A 23,396-nucleotide genomic window follows, 5' to 3' on the forward strand; every position below is an offset into this window, starting at 1 on the left:
ACCTTAACCAAGACATCTGCCTGAGTGGGGAGGGAGGGAACATATCAACAAAACATACCAACAATGCTTCAACCTCACAAGCCCCTTTGGGACTTTTACCCCCCGAACTGACATAAAGCACATTCTCATTGCTTGCATTGATGTTTGAGTTTACACTAGACTTGGGAATGGATTCTGAGACAATGGCCCTGGGTGATGTTGCTATTCAGGTTAAGCCTGTTAAACAAAACCTTAGACATTATGCTAAATATATTTAAAATATGTATATTATAAATACTAAAATATACTTTAAAAAAATGTATTGTTTAGGGGCTTCCCTGGTGGCACAGTGGTTGAGAGTCCGCCTGCCAGTGCAGGGGATGCGGGTTCGTGCCCCGGTCCGGGAAGATCCCACATGCCGCGGAGCGGCTGGGCCTGTGAGCCATGGCCGCTGAGCCTGCGCGTCCGGAGCCTGTGCTCCGCAGCGGGAGAGGCCACAACAGTGAGAGGCCCGCGTACCGCAAAAAAAAAAAAAAAAAAAAAATAGCCACACCTGTGATACCAGAGCTCATCTCCTAATCCCAATTACCTTCCATCCTCCAAAGCTGCCTCTTCATACTGACTACACGGCGAGAAAATAAACACCGTGATAGCTCTTAAGGCCAGAGCAGGAGAACAAGGCCATCAGACCAAGTTTTTGTGGCCCTCAAGCCCACTAAATGGTTAAAACAATCTCGAGTCAGTCTTGGAGCTCTGCAGTGTGAACTATTGTGAAGCCTGAAAGGCCAACTCAGTCAACTCCTGTTACTGACTTTGGGGCAGCTCCCTGTTTCCAGCTCTTCCCCCTCCAGACACTGTAGGATTATCCTTCCTGACCCTCTTGTTTTGGGGCATGCTTGTGTGACTACTCCCAGCCTATGAGTTCACTGCTGGGCCACAGCATTCAACTGCCAGTGCAAAGACAGACCCTGAGGAGCTCTTCCCCTCTGGCGAGGCATCCAAAGACCACCAGCTAGGTACCCCAGGGCTTCCTGTGAGCAGAGCCCACCTGCCAAATGGGATGGACTGTAGCCTGAGAGAGAAAAAAAAGTCTTCCTTTGTTTCTAAGCCACTGGGGTGGTGGTGGCGTTTGTTACCGCAGTGTAACTTCGTGTACTCTGACTGATACAACTCCATTATTAAATTCCTGAAAAGAATGGAGTTTCCCCCTCAACATTTCCTAGATCCTTCTCACACCACCTGGCATTGCCTAAGAGCTGACACCATCCCAACCCTTTTTCTTCCCTCTTTTTTTCTGATTGGGCTTAACGGCTTTATTTGAAATGAAAATGCCATAGAAGCCCAGCAGTTACTGAGAAACCAGCAGGAAGACCTCCTCCCGAGGTCTTAGACAACAGCTATTCCAGCAGCTGTAGCAAGAATCCAGTCTATGACTACCCTCAGTGAGCCACTGCCCTCTACCTTCAGAGGTGCAGGGCGCCACCCGCCCCGTGAGCCCAGAGCGGGGAAGAGCAGTTGAAGGGAGGGAGAAAGATATCAAGAACAAACTGAGATTTTTGTGCAGCCCTGAGGTTCAGTTCAATGTCTCCCTAGGAACGGCCCTCTGCTTGGTGAAACTGGTTCATTCCAGGCAGAGCAGATGCGGGGAATGAAATTCCATAAACAGCCTCCTGGAACAAGCACCTCTAGCTACAGATGTGCAGTCACTGTTCCCGACAGGTCCCGACGGGAAATGAACGTGCTGTCTTATCTTAAAGGTTAACAAGTTGCTGCAATTTTGTTTTTTGCTCTGTGAGTCATGGGGAAGTGACACTCTGCAGAGCACCCAGCAGATCCAGAATGTCTAAGTCATAGGGCTGTCGGGCAGTTGCCGAGCTTCCTTTCCATATGCTACACAATCACTTCACTGGAGGGAACCCGCCTATGCCCCTGTACTCGGGGGGGCCCAGGGTACCCAGCACTTGCTCTTTTAGAGTAGAATCAGCTTCCCGGGCTCGGCACCAGGAACCCACCAACTTCAGACCGTGGGCTTTGGGGGAAGGAAGTGTAACTTAAATCTGATAGGATTCTAAAACCTAACGATTTGGAAGCGCTGGGTAGAGGGGATTCAAAAGATGGAATAAATACCATCTATTTTCCTGTAAGGTATTTGAGAAGGAATAACTGGTACTCATTCAACTCACTGGATCCCCATTGATGTAAATAAACAAGGCCCCCCAGAACTGAGAAAATGCCTCTAGAGCATTCATTAAGACCCTTCCCCTCACTCAAAGCCCTCCCTCATTAGGATTCCATAAAGTCTAAAAGCATTGAGTTTATCATTGTATTTCCTGAGGTTCCTAAACAGATACTGAAAGGAGAGGTAGCATTCATCCACCAGTTATAAGCTATGTGCCAAGAGCTTGCTGGGCCCTGGGGATACATGAGTGAACAAGTCAGGGGACGTGCCTTCGTGACACTGGCATTCCAGTGAGAGAGGCAGACGGTACACAAGAAAACTGCCGACAGCAATAAGTGCTCTGGAAGAACTGAAAGGGGTGACGTGACAGTAACTGTTGATGGCATCTGAGCTGAGACCTACAGGATGAAAAGGAGTTGGACAAGTAAGGAGCTATAGCCAGTGACAGAAGGCAGGTGATCTGGGAAGCTGGACTTGGTGAGGGACAGAGGACAGGTAAGTTTTGACCAACAGGACGAACCTCAGGCCCAGTTCTCTTAGGCCTGCCTCGCTGCAGGACGGCACTTAAAACCACCCCACAGCTCGAGGTGTTGGTCCCTGGGTCACCCTCCCATGTGTATGTGCACAGGATGCCAGCCCCTTGTGGCCCGTCCTCCCCACCGGCCTCTGTCCACACCCAAGGTTGAGATGGACAAGCCATCGATGGTCGAGTTCTTCACTCTGGCAGGGGAGGAAGCCTGTGGGTTTGTGCCTTGTGTCCTGGCCTTTGTGGAGCTCTGGGTGGGACAAGGGTATGGTCTCCAGCAGTACCTGCTGAGCGATTAGCCGTGAACCTACTGACCAGGCCGCGGCCAGGTGACAACCTTGCGTCCTGCACTCTTGCTCTTCAAACCCGAAGGCTTGGACAGCAGGGGCTATTGAGAGCATGAAATGTGGCTCATGTGACTGAGGAACTAAATTTCTAACTTCACATTTTAATTAACTTTAATTTAGGTAGCCACACATGGCTAGCAGTTACCATATTAGATAATGCAACATGGATTAAGATCAAGTACTTTTAGCAAAAGACAACAAAAGCCAATTGACACCCAAAGAATTACTGGAATTGTCAGATAAGCATAGTTGTATGGGAAAATGGTAAAAGAAATAACATAATCAAAGCAAAAAGACACTATTAGGAATAAATGGGCAGATTAGAAAATAAGCGAACTTCCAGAAATAAAGAATTGAAATAAAACTCCATGGCTACTGATACATTTCAAGTAAATTGCAGATATCAAAAAATAAGATGGGGCTTCCCTGGTGGCGCAGTGGCTGAGAGTCCGCCTGCCGATGCAGGTTCACGCCCCGGTCCGGGAAGATCCCACATGCTGTGGAGTGGCTAGGCCCGTGAGCCATGGCTGCTGAGCCTGTGCGTCCGGAGCCTGTGCTCCGCAACGAGAGAGGCCACAACAGTGAGAGGCCCGTGTACTGCAAAAAAAATAAAAATAAGATGAACAGATGGATAGACAAACAGATATGATAAACTGAATAAAATGTCAAGAGTAGAATATAAAAAAAAAGAGTAGAATATAGGTAGTAGGTATATGGACATTTATTGTAAAGGTCTTTTAACTTGGTCATGTTTGAATATTTATAATAAATGTCAGAAGAAAAGAAAACCTTCATGAACCAAATAAATCCCCCATGAATGCAGCACAGAGACAAGGAGATGAAACTATGAGAGAAGAGATTTGGAGAATTGAATAAGAAAGTCTTAGCTTTATAATTGGAGTCCCAGAAGAAATGAGTGGAAAATTGAGTTAAAGAAATACCTGAGGAAGAAATGCCTGCAAGTTTTCTCAAACGGATAAAAAACATGCATCCACAAGTCCAAGATGCACAAAGCAGTAATTAAAGGTGGCCATAAAAACTCTGCTACTCCACCCACTGAAAGGGAAAGTCTTGCTCGTCTCCCCTTGAGTCTGCACTGGCTTGATCCATAGGCCACAGCAGAAGTCACACTGCATGACACCCGAGGCACCGTCAAGACCATTCAGCTTCTATCTTGGTTTCTTGGAAAGTTGTTCCGGGGAAATCCAGCCACCTTGTAGAAATGTGACTAAAGAGTTCTCAAAACTATATAAAGAGGGACACACAGTGCCCAGCCTTCCAGCTGTCCCCAACAACATTTGTATTATGAACGCCTATGAGCAAAGCCATCCTGGACCCTCCAGACCAGCCCAAGTTTCAGCTAAATACCGGCAAGAAACTCCAGTCAATCCCACGTGGAATGGGAGAATCACTCTGCTGAGACCTGCCTAAATTTCTGACCCACAAAAAAAAGATGAAAAAATGGCTGTTTCTTTAAGCCACTAAATTTTGGAGCAGTTTGCCATGCAACAAAACCGGGAAATTAACTCAGAAGCAAAAGGACACACAGCACCATCTAGTGTTCTTCCTTTAAGCAGTCCTGCTACTTCGGTGCTCTCTCTTCGAGGATGTAGTTGGAAGCAAGTTCCCACTCCTCAAATAGTGAGGATAAGCCGTTGCCCCACTAGGAACTGCTTCCTTGGGCTCAGGCCATGGAAGCACTCACTAAACTTCTAGATGCCATCTCTGCTCAGGCCAGACTTGGAGAGGGAACTGGAAAAACCAGTGAGCTCTGCAGAAGGAAAGTGTTAATCACAGAAAGCTTGAATTGCAGCTCCCAGGGAGCACAGCAGAGAGGCCAGCAGCCACTGTGTTCCTTCCTTGACTGGACAAGCCCTGGGGCCTGGCTGGCCTTAGGGAACTGAGGGGGAGGTATCACTGTCTGAGACCTGCCCTCCAGTCTCAGACAGTGCATCTGAAGGCAACTGTAAACCTGACACCAGCCATGAAGGTGGTGTAGACGTCCCTGTGGCCCCCCTCTGGTATCCCAGGACCTCTGTGGTAGGCGAGGGCAGGAATACCAGTGAGGGTTGGGGAGCATACTCGGGGGAAGCGGTGGCTGAGGAACTCAGCGGGAGGCCATTGTCAGCGTCACTCTGGCCAGGCTCCCCAGTGGCTCTGTGGCCAGCCCCTCTGGACTCCAGGAAGTGTATATTGGGTCTCTTTCCGGAAGATGCCCATGATACCATGAGGAGACGCACTCAGAGGTCACACTCCGGGGCAGGCTCTCTGTCCTGGCTCTGGAAGTGCTGAGGACAAGCCCATCCAAGGGACAAGCTATGACTCTGCCTCGGAGGGAGCCACTTGAAGGCCACGGAGAGAGTAGGTGGTGACAACACTTCACCACCCAGAGGTGAAGCCACCAAGGTGACCCCTGCCTCACTGGAGATGAGCCCAGTGCTTAGCCAAGCAAACCCTCGATGCAGAAGTTAGGGTGTCCGCAGGAGCAGCAAGAATTCCCCAAAGAGAGCTCTCAGCCTGGGACACAAGGAAAAAGGACTTGGAGATGCGAGAAAACTGTGTGATGACAGGGAAAGGATACAGCCTGCCTTCCAGGGACAGCTGGGCCTCAGTGGCCAAGCCTGCCCTTCATCCCATAGCAGCATGGTGTTTCACCGGGCAAGACTCTTGTCTGGACAGGTGTTTGCTGGCCTCCTCCAGGAATGCTCTCCACCACCTGAGAAAGAATGGGAGAAAGCAGCTCCCCTTCCTGGGGTGCAGTCCTTTCCCATAATCCCAAATCTGAGCGGTTGGTTGATCTCAGCGAGTCCACAGGGGTGGGCCTCGTGGCTGGCTCATCCTCTAAAGTGCCCTCCAGCCTTCCCCATTGTACAGGTGGGGACCAAGCTGCCAGTGAGTGGCTGCCACAGAGCTTGTTACAGGAATCACAGCGCTGGAAGGGGCTTCTCCACTGGCTGAGGGCCCGGCAAAGATACTTTTTTCTGGGATCTCTGGCCACTTGGGATCAGAGACTGCTGTTTCCCCTGGGGCTGGAGAAGAGGCTATTTTTCAAAGATCCTTGCCACTTATTTCCGGATTTAGTGGCCAGGCTGCCGTCTGCTGCAGGCTTGGTGAGGAACATGAGGAAGCCTGGCTGAACCAGATGGGGCATAGAAGTTCCAGAGACCCCAAGTTTCTTCTCTGCTTGAGTCTTTGGCCCAGTGGTGCTAGCAGTGGGTTTGGAGAAAGGTCTTTGAAATTAGATGGGAGCCTGTGTAACCTGGGGCTTCATGATCTTTTCTCCTGAATCTGCTCTGGGATCTCGGAAGACATAACACTTCCCCCTGAAAGGCCTGTATCTCCCACCTCGAGCATAGTTCTGAGATAGCAGGACCACTTGCACAGCCAGATCTTGGGTGGCATAAACGTGCACCCTTTCCTTTCAATAGGCATGGACCATACTGCTTTCTGCCACAGGGGAGACCCCCCTGGAACACAGTCTTGTCAGGGTTTGGCCCACAGTCATCATTTCCTATGACCTTAAACACACTGACATAGACAACAGCATGGCTTTGGGGGCCAGCCAGGATGGTCCAGCTGCACCAGAAGTTCTGAGGAAACTGACTTTGCATCATCGGGATGGAGAATTCACCCATCTTGCCTTTCAGGATGACACGGTGTTTCATGAGGATGTAGATTTCTGTCCAAGAAGGTCTGAGTCCTGCAGGAGAAGAAGAACCGGGTAGAGGCTTTGGGAAGAAACCCTGTTCAGATGAGGGCTCTAAAGAGCAAAGCTCATATTTTTTTTTCACGCCTTTCCTGTGCCTGGCCCAGGAGACTAGCGCCTTCAAGCTGTTGAGGGGAAGGTGTGGGGAGAGCTTGTTTAAGAAATAAGAGCAAAAACACATCACATCCAACTTGTAGGAGATGGTGTTCCCCTCAGCTGGCATTTAAGACTGATTTCCTCAAAGGGGAGGGACGTGGGGGAGACGAGGGGTGAAGTCACTCACAGAGGAAAAGCATCTTCATAGAAGACATTGCAAAGGCAGCTCTGGCACCTGCTGAGACTAGATGGGTGGGGACAGGGGACAGTGATGCTCAGCATGAAGACGACCTGAGAAGTTGTAAGGCCCACACCTAGCTCAGCCATTTGCCACCTGTGATACTGTGATTTATAATTGTATATTTGGTTTTTGCCGCTCCTGGCTCAGAGCTCCTAAAACCCTGGAATTTCCTAAGTGAGGAGACTGATACATGCTGATACATGTGTCTTTTATGTTAATGAGGTGACTTTTGGAAAGCACCTAGTTCACCTAAGGATGGGGGCTGGTTTCTAGGGGAAACAACCAGGTGATTAGAAGGTTGGAAATTTCAGTCCCTCCACAGGACCTCTGGGGAGGAAAAAGGGGGCTGGAAATTGAGTTCAGTCACCAATGGCCAGTGACTGAATCATTCATGCCTATGTCAAGAAGCACTCAGAAGGACGGGATGCAGAGAGCTTCCAGGTGGGGAACACATGGAGGTGCTGGGAGAGTGGTACCCTCAGAGCTGCAAGCTTGTGCCCCTTCCCCATACCTTGCCCTGTGCATGTCTCCCTTCTGGCTGTTCCTGAGTTACATATAACCAGCAATCTAATAAGTAAACTGTTCTTCTGAGTTCTGAAAGTCACTCCAGCGAATTAATCAAACCTGAGGAGGGGGTCATGGGAACCTCCGATTTACAGCCAGTGAGTCAGAGGCACAAGTAACAACCTGGACTTGTGACCGGCATCTGAAGTGAGGGCAGACCTGTGGGACTGAGCCCTTAACCAGTGGAACCTGATGCTATCTCTAGGTAGTTTCAGGACTGAGTTGAATTGTAGGACACCTAGCTGGTGTTGGATAATTGCTTGGTGGTGGTGGGAAAAAACACACACACACACACACACACACACACACACACACACACGACCATCCAAACCTCCCTAGCAGGAAGGAAGCTCTCTTAATGGGTAGCTGTTATCAGGCTAGTAGCTTTACTCCCTGAATCTCAGTTTTCTTGTCTTTAAGACTGCCGTTTCTACTTCAAAGGGTTCTAGCCAACATTTAATCCATAGCATGCTTTTCTATGTTCTCACAACTGTTTTTATTCTATTGGGAATGGATGGGGTGGGGAGATTCAGGGAAGCTTAGCTATAGCCCTTGTGAACACAGTTCAGTTATGGGAAAAGAATGACATTTATAAGGAAAAAAAAGCTTACGAGGCACCCTCCGATGGCCAGTGCAGAGTTTAGAGGAAGGAAGAGATCCTCTGAATGCCTCCAGGTTGTCCCCATCCCTCCTCCGGGTGTAGAACTGTGGGAAGACAGAGGCCTTTATTTTGTTAATAGGATTTTATTTTATTTATTTACTTTTTTGGGCCATACCACGTGTCTTGTGGGATCTTAGTTTCCTGACCAGGAAACAAATCTGGGCCCATCGCAGTGAAAGCGCAGAGTCCTAACCACTGGACCGCCAGGGAAATCCTCAGGGGCCTTTAGACCAGAGAAAAAGGCAGGTCCAGTCGCCTAAACCCAGAAGCCACTGTCCAGTCTTCTCTGCCCCAAAGGAATACATCCGCATGGACTTTGGGCTCCTCCTTCCAAATACCTAGACTCCAACTACTTTTCATTCCCATCTCTATACCACATCTCTCACTTGGATTATTCTAGCCTTCCTAACTCACCTCCCTGCTTCTACTCTTATGGAATGGTCCATTCTTCAGCGTGAGTTTTGTTCAGAGAGATACCACATCATTCACACCCTCAACACCCTCCAGTAACCTGCCCTCACTTACAGGGAAGTCACCTGAACAGGATCACTAAGTTTCTTTCGTGATCTAGCCATTGCCTCCCGGGCCTGTCTCTCTCCACCTTGTACTGACTTCCTCTCTCATCTTAGAACATTCCGTTCCTACCTCAGGGACTCGGCACTTCTGTTCCCCGTGCCTGGGCGCTCTCCCTCAAATTCATGTGGTTTCTCCCTCATTTCAACCAGGTTTCTGCTCGAATATCACCTCAGATAAATATTCTCTAACCACAGTCGAGAAAACACCCCTCCCCATCACTTATATTTTTCTTCTCCAAATCTAGAACTTATAGATATTTTTATGTTTAGTTGATGGATCATCCCCTGACTAGAACATAAGCTGCATGGAAGAACACACTTTGATTTGTGCACTGTTGCATTCCCAGGGCTTAGCATAGAATAGCACCTAGCAAATGGCATCTGTTCCATAAAGGCTGGCTGAGTTATGTGAATAAGAGTCTGTCGACTATTTGACTCTCTGTCACTTGGACAGGACAAAAGGTCAGTAACAATATGACCATCAACCAGTGGGAGGGCAGGGACATATCCCAGAATAAACAGGTCCCTTGTCTCTGACAATAATAACCAGAGTCCACTTAGCAGATAAGGGTGCAGAGTAGGACAGTGGCCTTCAAACAAATGAGCTTCAGGAGGGCTTGGAAAGGGAGAGATTATTGGACCCCACCTCCAGAGTCTGATTCAGTAGGTTGGGGCCTGAGAGTTTGCATATCTAATAAGCTCTCAGGTGATGCTAATGATTCTGGTCTGGGGATCTCATTTTGAGAACTATAAAAAAAAATGAAAATCTTTTTCATTTCTGACCAAAGAATCCCAGGGTGAGACTTATTTGAAGAAAGCCAACCTGCTTGCCCCTCCTTATACCACATGGATCCTAATAGCTGATCTTTGTTTATAATTTTGTCATCTCCTCTTTCAACATCTTCACTCACCTTTGCTAAAAGTTCCCCTGCCCTGATCCTCATAACTAAGTTCTTCCAGACTCAAGTCTCACCTCCTCTGCGGAGCCTTCCATGACTGCACGGGTCCCCAATGCCCTCCCCCTTCTTCATACCTGTGGAACTGCTCCCACAGTTTAGACTCTAGATCATCCTTCTAATCACTAGTTTTCCTAGTCACTCCACAGGCTTGTTTCACCTCATCTCAGACCAGAAGAAGAAGAGCAAGTCCAAGTTGTGAGTATCCACTTTAAGGGCTCAGAACTATGGCAGAAACAAGAGTCCACAGAGCCCGCCATGTGCCCCTACCACCTCGAGATGACCCCCAGCCTCGGGAACTCACCACCCACTGGGCGATCTTTAGGGGTATCTAGTGACCACCACGACATGACCTCATCCTGGGTCATTAAGACCCCCCGAAACAGCTGGAGACAGAAGAAGGCAGCAGAAAATTCATTCTTCACCCAAAGCTTCTAAATTCCGGCCTGCCAGAAATACACCACCCAGAAACATACCAAGAGCAGCATTCTCCTTTGTCCTTTCTCCTCGGACCAACACAACAGACGTCAAAGACAGAGCGTGCACCAGAAGCCGTGTGGATGGGCTTCAACCCCGACAGAGACGCCAGTTGGCCAGCCAGGTGTTACCGTGGCTCTCAGTGCTGATGGCGGCATATTAGAGTCACCTGGCCCAACTCAAAACCAACTTAGAATCTCTGGGGGTGGGACCTGGGTCTTGATATTTTTTAAGCTGCCCAGGTAATTCCCATATTTCAGCCAAAACTGAGAAAAGCTGCTGTACTCTCTCCTAACTCAGGAATGTCAGTGCCAACATGGCGAGTTCTCTGTTTTACTTGGATCATTCACTTGGGCCCTCTCATGGCCCTGGTGCTTGGCAGTCCCGTGTTGCTCAGCTCTGAGAAATGACTCCATACAGGGACAAGGAACCCTTAAGCAGGGATCAAATACCAGAGGCCAATGGGCTTCTCCCAGGCCTGACCTCAGGATTTTACTGCTATACCAAATGGTGTCAGCTTTGAGTTCCTAAGGTCACGAGCCATCCCGCGGCCCTAACTCTAAAGCCAGTGTTTGGTTACAGGCAACACTGTGTAGAGGCTGGTGGGAGCTCCTTCAGGGAAGGATCAACCAGCATCAGCTGCTTGCGGGCAGACTTGGCCCCAGGGCTGACTCTGATCTTATTTCCTCTTGATTTTCTGGAGTTTGGGAGTAAAGACAGAGGTAGATACCAGAAAAAAAGGATTCGTCCTGGTCTTAAGGGTCACGATTTGATGGCCACCTCGCTCATTTCCTCGAAGACCAAAGTTCCCAAATGTTGATGACGAAGGAGACTTTATACCCATTCTGGGAACCTACCTGACTTGTGTCATCCACCTCTTCTATGAGAGTTTTTCCACCTGGGTCACTATTGTTTCTCTGCCTGAGGTGATGGCCTAGCCTCCCTCACAGATGACAGGTGTCCTGAGGTCAGCAGCTAAGCCTTACCGTGCAGGGTCGTAACCATGCAGGGTCTCTGAGGCATTGATGTTTTGGCAGAAATGTTGGAAGAGGAAGGGTGTTCTTCCCCCCTGCAGGGCTCTTTCAAGAATTCAACATGATTAAAGGCACAGGGGCAGCCTGCAGCAACAGCAGGCAGTAGATGTCACAAGTGTCACTCTCTACCATCCAGGGGCCTGAATCCAGCAGGAGATGTGCTTCCTGGTAGGAACAGGAAGCACCTGTTTTCCAGAGGCCTTTCTCACCCCCTTACTTCCTCCTCACCTTCCCCGCTTATTCATCTAGCAAATGGCCCCAGGAACCTAACCCCCTGCTTCATTTCCTTGTCCGGGGGCCCCCAAAGGGCTCTGAACAAGATGCTGGTGTGCAATGTGTGGGGATGAGGCCAGCCCCATCCCCACAGGGGTACAGCCATGTGCCACCCACTCCTGGGTGGACCCCTCAACCTGGGGCTCCCTGACAGCAAGAGGGTGGCAGGCCCGGTTCTCCCTGCACGAGGAGCTGGACAGTCCCTCCACACTCACCACCCTGTCCCAGGGCCTGGGAGCCAGGCCAGACGTGGAGTTGGACCTGAGACCTGATTGTGGACAAGGGCTGGGGCCTGGCCTCTGAGGAGCTTCTATTCCAGCCATCAAGCAAGAGAGGGAAACCAAGAGGAAGAATGGCCGTGTGGAGGCCCATTCCGACCGGGGCTGCCTTCCCTTTCCAAGTAGCAGAGGTCTGAGGCCAGACAAAGCCTCCACTGATGCCTCCTTTAGGGCAGCCCTGGCCTGAGGGCTGATTCACCAATAAGGCACCTGTTCTGCATCATCCAATGAAGGGCAGGATGCCTCAGCACAGCTGGGATGTGATCAATACTGGGAGAATGGAAATCAAGAACTCCTGAGGAGAATAGGCATTCTTTCCAAAGAAGACATACAGATGGCTAACAGGCACATGAAGAGATGCTCATCAGGAAAGTGCAAACCCAAACCACAATGAGACATGACCTCACACCTGTCAGAATGGCTAGCATCAAAAATATAACCAAGTGTTGTCGAGGTCATGGAGAAACGAGAACTCTCGTGCACTGTTGGTGGGAAGACAGCATGGAGGTTTCTCAAAAAACTAAAAATAGAACTACCATATGACCTGGCAATGCCACTCTTTGGGGTTTTTTTTTTTGCGGTACGTGGGCCTCTCGCCGTTGTGGCCTCTCCCATTGCGGAGCACAGGCTTCGGTCGCGCAGGCTCAGCGACCATGGCTCACGGGCCCAGCTGCTCTGCGGCATGTGGGATCTTCCCGGACCGGGGCACGAACCCGTGTCCCCTGCATCGGCAGGCGGACTCTCAACCACTGCGCCACCAGGGAAGCCCTACTCCTTGGTTTTTATCTGAAGAAAACGAAAACACTGATTGGAAAATATCTGTGCACTCCTATGTTCATTGCATTGTTTATCCATTCATCTGTTAAAAATCTTCCTTTAGCTTTTAAGTTCTTAAAATATTTTTCCCTATTTATAAATTTAGTAAACAAAAGTATAACAAACATCTTCAAGGATTTCTTTGGCTAGTAGTTACTTGGTTAATATTTGGTCCACTTTATAAGTGTCATTAATTTAACACATTCAAACATTTATAAATTTAACATATGCAATTTTTTCTTAAGTTCCTCAACTGCGCAAACAAAATCTTACTTAGAACTTTTGAAAAACATATAAATCTAGTAAGTTAAGTGGATAAATATAGTAACAATTTAGGTTTTCCTAACTTTCAACACCACACATAAATTTATTAAACTTTCAACTCAAAATCGTAAGTCTAACTCATTTACTCAATTACACTTTAAAATCTGAATTATAAGTCTCACCCTTCCCCTAATAGAGCAAATTCTCTTCGACATTACAAGTACTTAAAATGCCAGATATGCATAGGGTATTCTTAGAACAAAAGAATCAATACTATAGGTTTACCTTTAAATCATTACTATACTTGGTTATAAATCTTCCTGGGCTGAAAGAAGTTTTCCCAGACGGTGGGATTTTCCAGACTTCCCAGAAAATGAGAACCATGTGGGGCATTTCTTAAACATACAGATTCCTAGGCTCCAACCCAGATCCAATGAATCTGCATTTCCATGGAGAAGACTAGGTAATCTGCATGATCATAAAAGCCCCAGGTTTATCTTAGAAGTTTGGAAACACTTTACTTAGGGAAAAATTGCTTCTCAGACATCTATAGACCAGATTTCGGCCAGGCTCTGCCTAGATTCTTGTGAGTAACTGAAAGGACACCTCAACCCTATGTATCTTCCTCTGCAGGGTCACTGTAAGCTAGGAGAGGTGGCCTTCCTGCATTAGAGGTGTGTCACCGCTGCTTAAGATTTCAAGTTAGAGTACAGCCAGTGGGCTTTGTCACTGGATTGGACTTTGCATTTCCCTGGCTCTCTAGATAGGATAAATGTCTTCTCCTATCTCTAGAACTTTGAGTGTCATTCTTAACATATTTCTCCAGGTTCTCAGGACCATACATCCTTATAGACACTAAAATGCTGCCCCATTGAACCCTGGTGTCTCCCTCAGCTTTGTCTGACTTGTCAGTCATGACTTCAAGGTCATTTTCCGGACAGGTTCCTAACTGGTGCCCTGATTCCAGCCCTAACCCCTCCACACAGCAACTAGATGATCTTCCCAAGGTGCAGGCCCAGGGCACACGCTGCTAAACCCTCCCTTGGCGTGGCGTGAAAGGCCTGACTCACGAACACCTGCCTGCCTCTCCGTGGGTCCATCTCAGGCTGCTCCCAGCAGGCCCCAGGCCCCCAGAACGCCACCCGCAGGGCTAGTCAAGCGCCCCTGATTCTGGCTGGCACAGGGGCCAGTGTTTGCCAAAGGAGTGGCCAAAGATAGTCTGCATCAGAATTGCTGGGCAGAGAGAGGCATGTTTACTAACATGCAGATTCCTGGGCCCCACCCCAGACAATCGGGCTCTGAACCTCTAGGGAACGGGGTCCAGAAATACTCCTCGTTAACAAGCTCCCATCCCTACCCCCAGGTAATTCTTGTGCTCGCTAACATTTGCAAAGCATGGCCTGCCTAGTCCAAGAGCAGCAAAAGCAAGCTTCACTTTCCTAAAATAGGAAGAAAAACATATTTCTGTTGCCAGGGTCCAGACTTCAGCAAAGTAAAAGAGTCACAATCATTAAACCCCCTCCATGTGAGCGTTATGGCTGTGTATTTGTCACAAAGGCACAAAAACCCTGTGCGTGGGTGCACATGCCTGGGTGTGTGGTGGGGATGGTCTTTGCACTTGAAGGAGGTTACGGTGGAAGGTGGCAAGGAGGAAGCAAGAGGAGCATAATTAGAAAGAAAGGGGGGTCTCCAAGGGGACTACCGGGCAAAGACAAACCCAAAGCCCACGGCCCTTCAGGCTGCAGGGTCACGGGAAAGATGAAGGCTAAGGAGGGACTGCCTGAGAGGTAAGACGACACACCACAACAGGGCTGCGTACCAAAAACACAATACTGAGTGAAAAGAAAGCATCAAAGAAGGAGAATACAGTGCATTCCATTTACATGAATTTTTTAAAACTAGCAAAAGCAAACAGCATGTTGTATAGGCACGCATACTAAGGTGGTAACACTGTAAAGAAGACCAAAGAATGACGCACTGAAATTCAAGACTGCGATCCCCGGGGCTACCTCTGGGAGAGAGGGGACCACAGGGGACTTCAAAGGTACCAGTAAGTTTCCTAAGAGGTAAGGGGTGGGGTGGGGGTGGGGGTGGGTATTCAAGCGTGGTTATATATACGTAACACGTATCGTTTTGCATGTATGACATATTAAGGTTTTTAAACATACATATGAAATCGTGAACAGCATGAATAAAATAAACCACTTGCTCACCAAATGCTGAAACACTAGGAAAAGGCATCACCTTCTGGAATTTGTGGCGGGTATGGCTTGAGCAAATAAAATGAAGCCCCGCTGACCAAGTGGATCATGATTGTTCAGCACTTGTGCTGGCTGACCGAGCCTCCGGGACAGCGAAGGGCAGGTGAAGAAGGCCTGGGGGCCCAACTCGGAGAGGAAGTACCACGTCCCATGTCCAGGGCTGAGGCAGTGTCCTGTAGAGCGTGTGAGCCCAGCTTGGCACCCACCTCCACGGAGTCCTATCTGTTCCAGAAAGGGAGGTGGTTTTGGACCCACTAACAAAGAAAAACAAAATGCTGTTTCCATTTACAGATGCCTTCTTCACTGCAGCCTTTACTAAGGGTCTGGGCGTTTCCTTAAAAGTTCCTTTAAAGCAAACAGGGAAGGATTTTATCTAAGAGAGAATCCTCTACAACTCCCCACCGTGAGCGAGCTTCAGTGAACAGTCCAGAATGGGCAAGACTGCACACACGCGCCCCTGGGTGGGGCCGGAGAACCTCCCCGTGAGCCGTGCCCATCACGTCTCTTCTGTCCCTTGGTGCCAGGATGGGATTTGCCAGCACACACCAGCAGAACCACCTGGCAGTTTCCACTCACTTGAAAAGGGGTTCCTCTCAAGTCTGGTTTCCTTGCTTAGTCCCAGAGTTCTCCCTCTCTGGACCCCTAGTACTTGTTGCTCTTGCCCGATTTTGTGCACTTCACTGTGCCCTGCTGTAGGACAATTCCCAGGCTGCTGGCCCTCTGGGTTATCTAGTTATAACCCTCGCATTATTATTTTCTACTAATAACAAAACAACAGCCAGCTGTGCCTATGGGCACCTCCTGCAGATTTTTTGTAGGAAGAAGACTGTGCCAGGCCTCCTCCTAGCTCCTCCTCGGATAGCTGTTGGGTTAAATTACAAGGAGCGATTTCTCATCCTTTCTTCTAAAATGCTTTTATTATCATCATCTCTTTTTTTCTGACTAAAAGAGAAATTTGTTTTATTAAAATCCTATTGCCGCTGTAACCAACTTCCACAAAAACCTAGCAGATTAAAACAACACAAGTTTATCATCTTAAAGTTTTGGGTGTCAGAAGTCCAAAATAAGACTCACTGGGCTCAAAGCAAGGTGTCAGCAGGGCCACGTTCCTTTTCTGGAGGCTCTAGGAGAGAACCGGTTCTCTTGCCTTTTCCAGCTTCTGGGGGTCACCGGCTTTTCTGGGCTTCTGGCTCCCTCCCGTCTTCAATAGCTGGTGGAGACTTTCTCCCAGGGCATCAATGTTCTGCCTCCCTCTTCCACATGTAAAGACCCCTGTGATGACATTGGGCCCACCTGGGTTATCCCAGCTGCTCTCACCTTCTCCAGGTCAGCTGATTAGCAGTGAGAGTTCCATATGCAAACTTAATTCCCTTTTGTCATGTAACCTAACGTAGTCACAGACTCCGAGCATTAGGATGTAGACATCTCTGGTCATTACTCTGCTACAACATATATGCTCATTGTAGAAAATTTAGAAGCACAGGAAAAGCATAAGGGAGAATATAGAAGCCACTTCTAACCCCACTTCCCAGAGATAACCACCACCAATTTATTGTGTATTCATCCAGTCCTTATTTTATTTTATTTTTATTTTTTAACATCATTATTGGAGTATAATTGCTTCACAGTCCTTTTAAGTGCATATGTTTCCTTTTCTTTGTAAACTAGGTTTGAATAATACCATATATGTTTATATAGACATATATAGTGTTTAGTATTTTTCCTTAATAGTATGCATGTATTTCTATGCTATTTACTATTTTGTTACATTTCATTTTTTAATGGCTACCTAGCATTCCACTATGTGGATGTACTATAATTTATTTAACTAATTTAGTTAATCCTTTATTGTAGGATTATTGTAGATACATAATGTATCTCTTTATTGTAGATACATAATGTATCTCTAACTTTTCTTCGTGCCTAGTAGCCCTGTGATAAACATCTCTGGAAGCTACATCTTTGTACACATTCTTAGGATACATTCCCCAAAGGTACCCCAAATATTGGGTGGCCACGTCATTTATCCTTCAAAGCAGGACATTTTTAAGAATGAAAAAGGGTAATCTTAAAATTTAACAGTAACTGATAACTAACAATAAGCCAGGACGGACCTGGGCATAATACGTTCGGCAAAGTGGCCTCATGAAATGTTGCCGTGGTTTAGTCCTGTGGGCAGCACCCAAGAATCCTGCTCTAAGCCCTTGTGAAAATTGCCAGGCCTCCCCGTGCCCCCAGCTCCCAACCTTCATCTTCCTAAAACTGAAAACCACACAGAGGCAAATGTCACCCTCACTCTCACTGGAGAGGTAGCAGCGGCAGGCCTGTTTCTTGTGGCAGGGAGAAGACAGCTAAGTCCTGCTTTGCCCTGGTAGCCAGTGATTTTACTCTAAGTGAGCCTATTATAGCTTCTGATCCAGGTAAGGCTGGGTTAGCTTCAAGGCAGCAGTGACCAACCTGCCTTCCCTACACACAGGCCGAGGTACAGGCTCAGAGAGGAAGCGTCTCCCAGGGCCTTTCCCCAGACCCAGTCAGGTGCCCCCTGGGTAGCCCTGTAACAAGACAGTATTACCTGAACAAACTTACCTGCCAAACTTACCTGAGCAGAAGACACTGACCCTGAAGAGCCCAGAGCAAGAGCTTGGAGCTGCAGTCAGCCCAAGTTCCCTAACATGGGGAATGTTACAAGGAACAACTTACACTTTCTCATCAGAGGACTTCCACTTGGATAGAACCCTCTGAAACCATCAACCATCAAGAACATACCCAAATAAAGCAGTTGCCGAAACCACAAAAATGAAAAGACTAAATTCACTGTTTTGTAACATTCCCATGGGTCTTGTTTTGTTTTGTTTTTTTATTTTGGTAGCAGTCATTTGACCTGGCCACCCAGGCTACCGAAGGCTCTCAGGGAAAAGACGGGGGCCCCTGCACAGGATTGTGAATGCAAACACTGAAAAAAAGCTATCAAGTCCTAGGGTTTCTTGTTGCGGGCATTTCTGACCTTCTGAGTCAAGTAACCTGACGAAACAGTCACCTCATCTACCCAGAGGCCACTCAGGAAGCATCTGACTCATTCTTGTTGACTCATATGCTGGAAAAGCAAAACCAAATGGGCTCTGATAGCAATCTAGTTTGGAGCAGTTTTACTTGTAAGCAGCTGGCTCCCTGCCTACAGAGAATATAAACCTACAGAAATAAAGAAAAAAGCTTAGCAACCCATGCCCTACCCCCAAATAATGTTCCAGGTGATATTTTGTAAGCACAGCTGCAAACTGTGCTCTATTAACCTGGAAATGGAGCAAAACACACCTGGACACTGTGCACCATTTGTGAAATGAGCAAGGGGCAGAGCAGGCCAGCCCGGAACACGAACTGGCCAGTAGGCAGGTCTCGAACACTTGGGCGTTCTCTCTCTCAGAAAGAGCTGCTCTTTTTTTATTTCACCTTTGCGTTCTTAGTGGACATGTCATTCAGCTGGAGATCTGGACTGTTTGATATAAGCAAAGGCAGAGTCGTGGGATAACCACTGGCCACATAAGGGAGTCCAACAATTTGGGGAAAGAAAATACCGGCCCAGACAGTGAAGCATGTTGGATTTCTCACATCAAAAGTCAGCTTCTCAAATAGGGGAAGACTAGATGTGCTTGCCTCTGGAGAAAGGGACTGGGAGGTAGAAAGGATGCTCTTTTTTATTATGAACATCGTAATACTATTGACTATTAAACTATGAATATATATTACTTTGTTTTTAAAAAATTAAATGTTTCTAAAATAAAAGGAAGCAGAACTGAAGCCCTAAGAAATGGGGTCAGTTCCATTTTTATGGAGTTTTAGGGGCATCTTTTATTTGAGGCTCTAGAAATTGTAATTTTCTTGTTGTATGTTAATTAAGCTTCTCCATCTGGCGGGAGAAAGTCAGCTTCTGGATTTGGAAGGATGGGAGCCAGAAAAGATCCTGACTGTGGACCTAGAGCATGGCCACCCCACGTGCTCTGTGGGCCCTGGGCAGGTGGATTTCTCTAAAGGTATCTTTGGATGCTGACAACAGGGCTGGCCAGAGAAGGGATACATGTCAGATCTATTCTTAGCCCCTAGACTCTAGACCCCGAGATCATTTCGTGCGTCATCTCCTAAAGCTGCTTCTGCTAGAACCACAGCCCTGAGGAGATCCACACAGAGGCTTCAGGCCTTTGCATCCTTTACACTTGGCGATTCCTTCTTCCCTCGGATATGCACTCGGCCTTCAGGCCCCTTCAGGCCTCTGAGCAAATGTCAGCCGCTGAATAATAGTTGTGCCTGGTCAATTACTACCTGAAATGGCCTTACAATTCGCCTGCCAGATTTCTCTTCCTTATACTTATTAGTACTTCCCATTATGTGATCTATTTATGTACCCAGTAGAGAGAGACAGAGGTGGGGGCGGATAAAGGGATGGAGGGAAGGAGTGGGGGAGGGATGTGGGGGGAGGGAGAGAGAGAGACTGGTTGTAATTCCTCATCATGACCACAAGATGGCACCATTGCTCAGAGTCTTTACTCTGAAAAGCAAATCAGGTAAGCAAAATCTAAGGCTGCTTTGGGATTCCGGGCTTCCCTCCCTCCCTGTCTGTCCGTCTATCTGTTTCAGTCTTTCTTCTTCCTCCACTCCCCCTCCCTCTGCCCCACCCCCCTTCTTCAATACCAACTTACAGACCTTCTGGTGGGGTTGGGCAATATGATAGCAGAGGCCCTTCTGTGATGCTCAGAGCAACACAGATTCCTGAGACTGATGTTTGTCTACACAACATCAAAGTGCAGTGGTTGGCTCATGGGGTACGACTGGAAAGGCTCAGTCCACCTGCTTTTTCTTCTCTTTGGACCCTGCTGGTACTGCCCTGGCCCTTGGCAGCTTCAGGGACAATCTGTTCTCTCACCCTTCCTCTTACCACGTTCGCCCCACCTCCCAGCACGCACATCTTGGAAGCTTTTGCCCCGAGATCCGGTTCTAGGGGGTCATCGGAATGACTCTAGAGAAACTATAAACATGTACAAAATGTCTCCTGGTGGCGGTTCTGAGGTCTCCTTTGTATTTTAGCCTGAGGAAAAAGCAGCCAGTGGCTTGGGGATGCTGGGTGGAGCTTGCAGTATTTTTCTAAGATTTTTGTAGCTGGGGAATAAATCTCCAGGGATGGGCAGGTCTGCAGGCTAATTCCAGTACAGCAGGATCAGGGCTATGAAAACATGCACACAAAGGAAACTTCAAAGCTCTTCCTTGAATCTGAATGGGAAGGGGCCTGCGGAAGGTCGTGTTAACTTTGCACCAAACGACCTCTTGCTTTCAGATGGCCCTGGAGCTCTGCACACACTTCTGGTCCAACCCTCTCAGTGGGGTCAGGGTTCAACAGGGCCCTGAAGGCAAAGAAGAAGGCAGAGCCCAGAAGCTGGGGTCTGGGTCGAACTGTTCTCTGGCCTGAAGAGCTGAGGCTGATTTCCTCTTTGCAAACTGAGCCCAGTCACCAAAGGAACTCTCCCCACTTCGGTCCGGCCTCTTCCCCAACCCTGGTCAAACCCCGACACAGCTACTTTGCAGGGAGTGGTGAGAAATACTACTGCTGGAAGGTCACTTAAGGTAATAATTAGAACAATCATTAATTTCTGAGGCCTAAGTGACTCATTTATCTCTGATAGGCACAGGGATCAAAGGACGGCATTTATGGCTTAGAAAGAAGCTTCCCATTCTTTCCCCTGCTACAGTAAACAATAAAGAGCTCCCAAGCCTGGCTTCTTCGCCCATCTCTTCCCGGGGTTTTCTGTCTTTACTGTCCCTGTACAAAACAAACCCACCTCTGCCTTCTCTCCACTCCTCCCTCTTTAAGAACCACGGCAGGTCAAGCTGCTCTCTGCCCAGCTCGGAGAGTCTTGGTTGCAGCTGTGCAGTGGAGTGGTGCTGGATCCCTCCGTCCCAGGGGAGGGCACCAAACCCCTGACCTCCGGCAGGCCCAGGGTGGGCATCAGGTGGGCTCTCCCTGGAAACTTGCTATCTTTACTTTGCCTGGGTATGTACATCTGTGCCATCGGTCTGCATGGGTCAGCTGGAAACCTGGCCCTGTCACCTATTAGCTGTGTGACCTTGGGTGAGTTCCTTAACCTTTTTCAGCCTCAGTTTCCCAATCTTTGAAATAGGGATAATAATAGCATCTAAGACTGGTTTATGAAGATTTCCTAAGATAAAATATGTGAAATGCTTACTTAGCACAGAGCCTGATACAAAAGAACATCAGCTACATTTGTCAGTGCCTCAAAATTCTTATTTCCAAAAACTTGTAGCTGCAGCGCAAACTGAGTCTTTCATGTTCTGAGGTGGCCTCTAAGAGATGCTGAGGTGAGGATGCATGTTGCCCCCACCCCCAGGACCCTGGACCACCACTGTAACAGAAATCAGATCGTGTGTGTGTATGTGTGTGTGGTGGAGGGTCCTCAGCCTCAAGGAGGCTGTGAGATCGGCCCCGGTCAGTTTCTCAACCTCGGCATTGCTGACCTTTTGGACCAGGTAATCCCTTTGTTGTGAGGCCTCATCCTGTGCTTCAGAACGTTTAGCACCATTTTTGGCCTCTACTTACTGGGTGCCAGTAGCAGCCTTCTGGTCACAACCACCAAAAATGTCTCTAGACATCACCACATGTCCTTCGGGGGGCAAAATTGCTCTTGGTTGAGAACCACTGGTGTAGGCAGTCGGGGAAGTGTGAGGGTCTCTCCGCAGGTGCCTGGCTGAGCTAAGGGGAGAAGGCAAGAATGAGCGTGGTCAGAGAGGATATCCTCCTGCCCCAGGCAGGCCTCAGGCAGACCCTCAGGACTGAGTACAGAGGTTGACCTCAGAAGGTAAACCCCTGTGGTTTTCCCTAGTAAGGATGTAGCCTGGCCTCCTCAGGAGGCCATGCCCAGCTGGGATGTGGACCTCTGGATTCCCTATAGCCAGAACTCAAACACATAACCCTGTCCAGCCCCAGGAGCCCTGGCCGAGAAACAGTGCCCCAGTGGCACAGAATGATCACCGAATGGACAATTCTTACCTCAGGACAGAGTGCACAGCCAGGCTGCCCATGTGCGAATTCCTATGCTGCTACTACTCGCTGTGTGACCTTGAGCAAATTGCTTAACCTCTCTGTGCCTTAGGATTCTTATCTGTAAAATGAAGACAATAGCATTGACCTCATAGGGTTGTTATGAGGATTCAATGACTTAATGTACTTAAAACAGAGCCTAGCACAGAGCAAGCACTAAGTGTTTGCTAAATAAGCCAAAATCTGAAAAGAAGCTGCTACAGACCAGGAGATGCAGCTTCTGTAAGTCAGAGTTTGCCCTTGCTGTGACCTCAGGTCCAGCAGTTGTGTTTCTGGCCACCTGTGCTGGGGTGTGGGGTTGAGACTCCCTGGGGCAGCTGCCCTGCAGAGGTGGCTGTTCTTAAGGAAAGTTCACGTGACCAGAGAGCAAACTCAGTGCAAAGGGCTCCAGAACTTCCCAGCTGATAGCCCCTGGGGATTCCTTTGATTAGAGAGTATCGGGAGGAAAAACTTTTTTCTCTACCAATTTAGGTTCGAGGGTTGGGGGTAGGGGCTAGATTAACAGGAGAAAAGACAAAGTTTATGCACACACTGAGTGCAGGAGCACTGTGTAATGAGTAACTCACTGAGGAACCAGAGGCAAAGGTTCATATACCAACTTAACAAAAGCGGGCGGGGGAGGGGGAGGGCTTCAAAGGATGGAAGGCTCTGATGAGGCTTGTTTACACAATTTCTTTGGGAATGTCCTGGTGCCCAAGGTCGGTGCCTCCCTGACTGGAGACCAGCTGGAGAGTGGAAGTGGGGTGCTGGCTGCTGATTCTCCATGCTCTGTGCCAGGCAGATAAGGAAAGTTCAGAGGAGAGCTCTTCTGCATCTGCTGCTGGGCTATTGGTCCCATCAAGGGAAGCACCTGTGGAAGGAAGGAATGGGGTGAGTGGCTGTGACCTTTGGGAGCCCTCATATTTCTGCTGTCAGAGGAGGCAAAACCCCAGCCAGGAAACCCCCAAACCCATAGCAGGAAAAGCCACACAGTATTGCCGAGTGCTTTGTGTTAGTTATCTATCACTATGTAACAAATTACCCCAAACTTCATGACTTAAATGATAAACACTTATCATCTC

At 48.3% G+C, this 23,396-nt stretch overlaps 1 protein-coding gene across 45 annotated transcripts in view; it reads right to left on the reverse strand.

Annotated features, from left to right (window-relative positions):
• The window catches only part of B3GNT2 (UDP-GlcNAc:betaGal beta-1,3-N-acetylglucosaminyltransferase 2), a 324,948-nt gene that overhangs the window by 140,076 nt on the left and 161,476 nt on the right, over nt 1–23,396 (reverse strand). For 29 of the 45 annotated variants that reach the window (XR_003004182.1, XR_003004212.1, XR_003004183.1 and 26 more), the window contains 7 exons: nt 23,002–23,185; nt 22,285–22,396; nt 21,835–21,987; nt 16,308–16,505; nt 15,186–15,578; nt 8,250–8,343; nt 3,973–6,731 (listed from right to left, as the gene is read on the reverse strand). The gene's annotated coding sequence lies outside the window, so the exon portion shown is untranslated. Of the gene's footprint in view, nt 1–3,568; nt 3,629–3,972; nt 6,732–8,249; nt 8,344–11,293; nt 12,491–12,651; nt 12,679–15,185; nt 15,579–16,307; nt 16,506–21,834; nt 21,988–22,284; nt 22,397–23,001; nt 23,186–23,396 lie in introns of those variants that run through there. The other 16 variants (XR_003004224.1, XR_003004223.1, XR_003004222.1 and 13 more) reach the window with 13 other exon arrangements.

Source organism: Neophocaena asiaeorientalis, unplaced genomic scaffold, assembly GCF_003031525.2.
Source record: "Neophocaena asiaeorientalis asiaeorientalis breed wild unplaced genomic scaffold, Neophocaena_asiaeorientalis_V1.1 scaffold100, whole genome shotgun sequence".
Taxonomy (NCBI): Eukaryota; Metazoa; Chordata; class Mammalia; order Artiodactyla; family Phocoenidae; genus Neophocaena; species Neophocaena asiaeorientalis.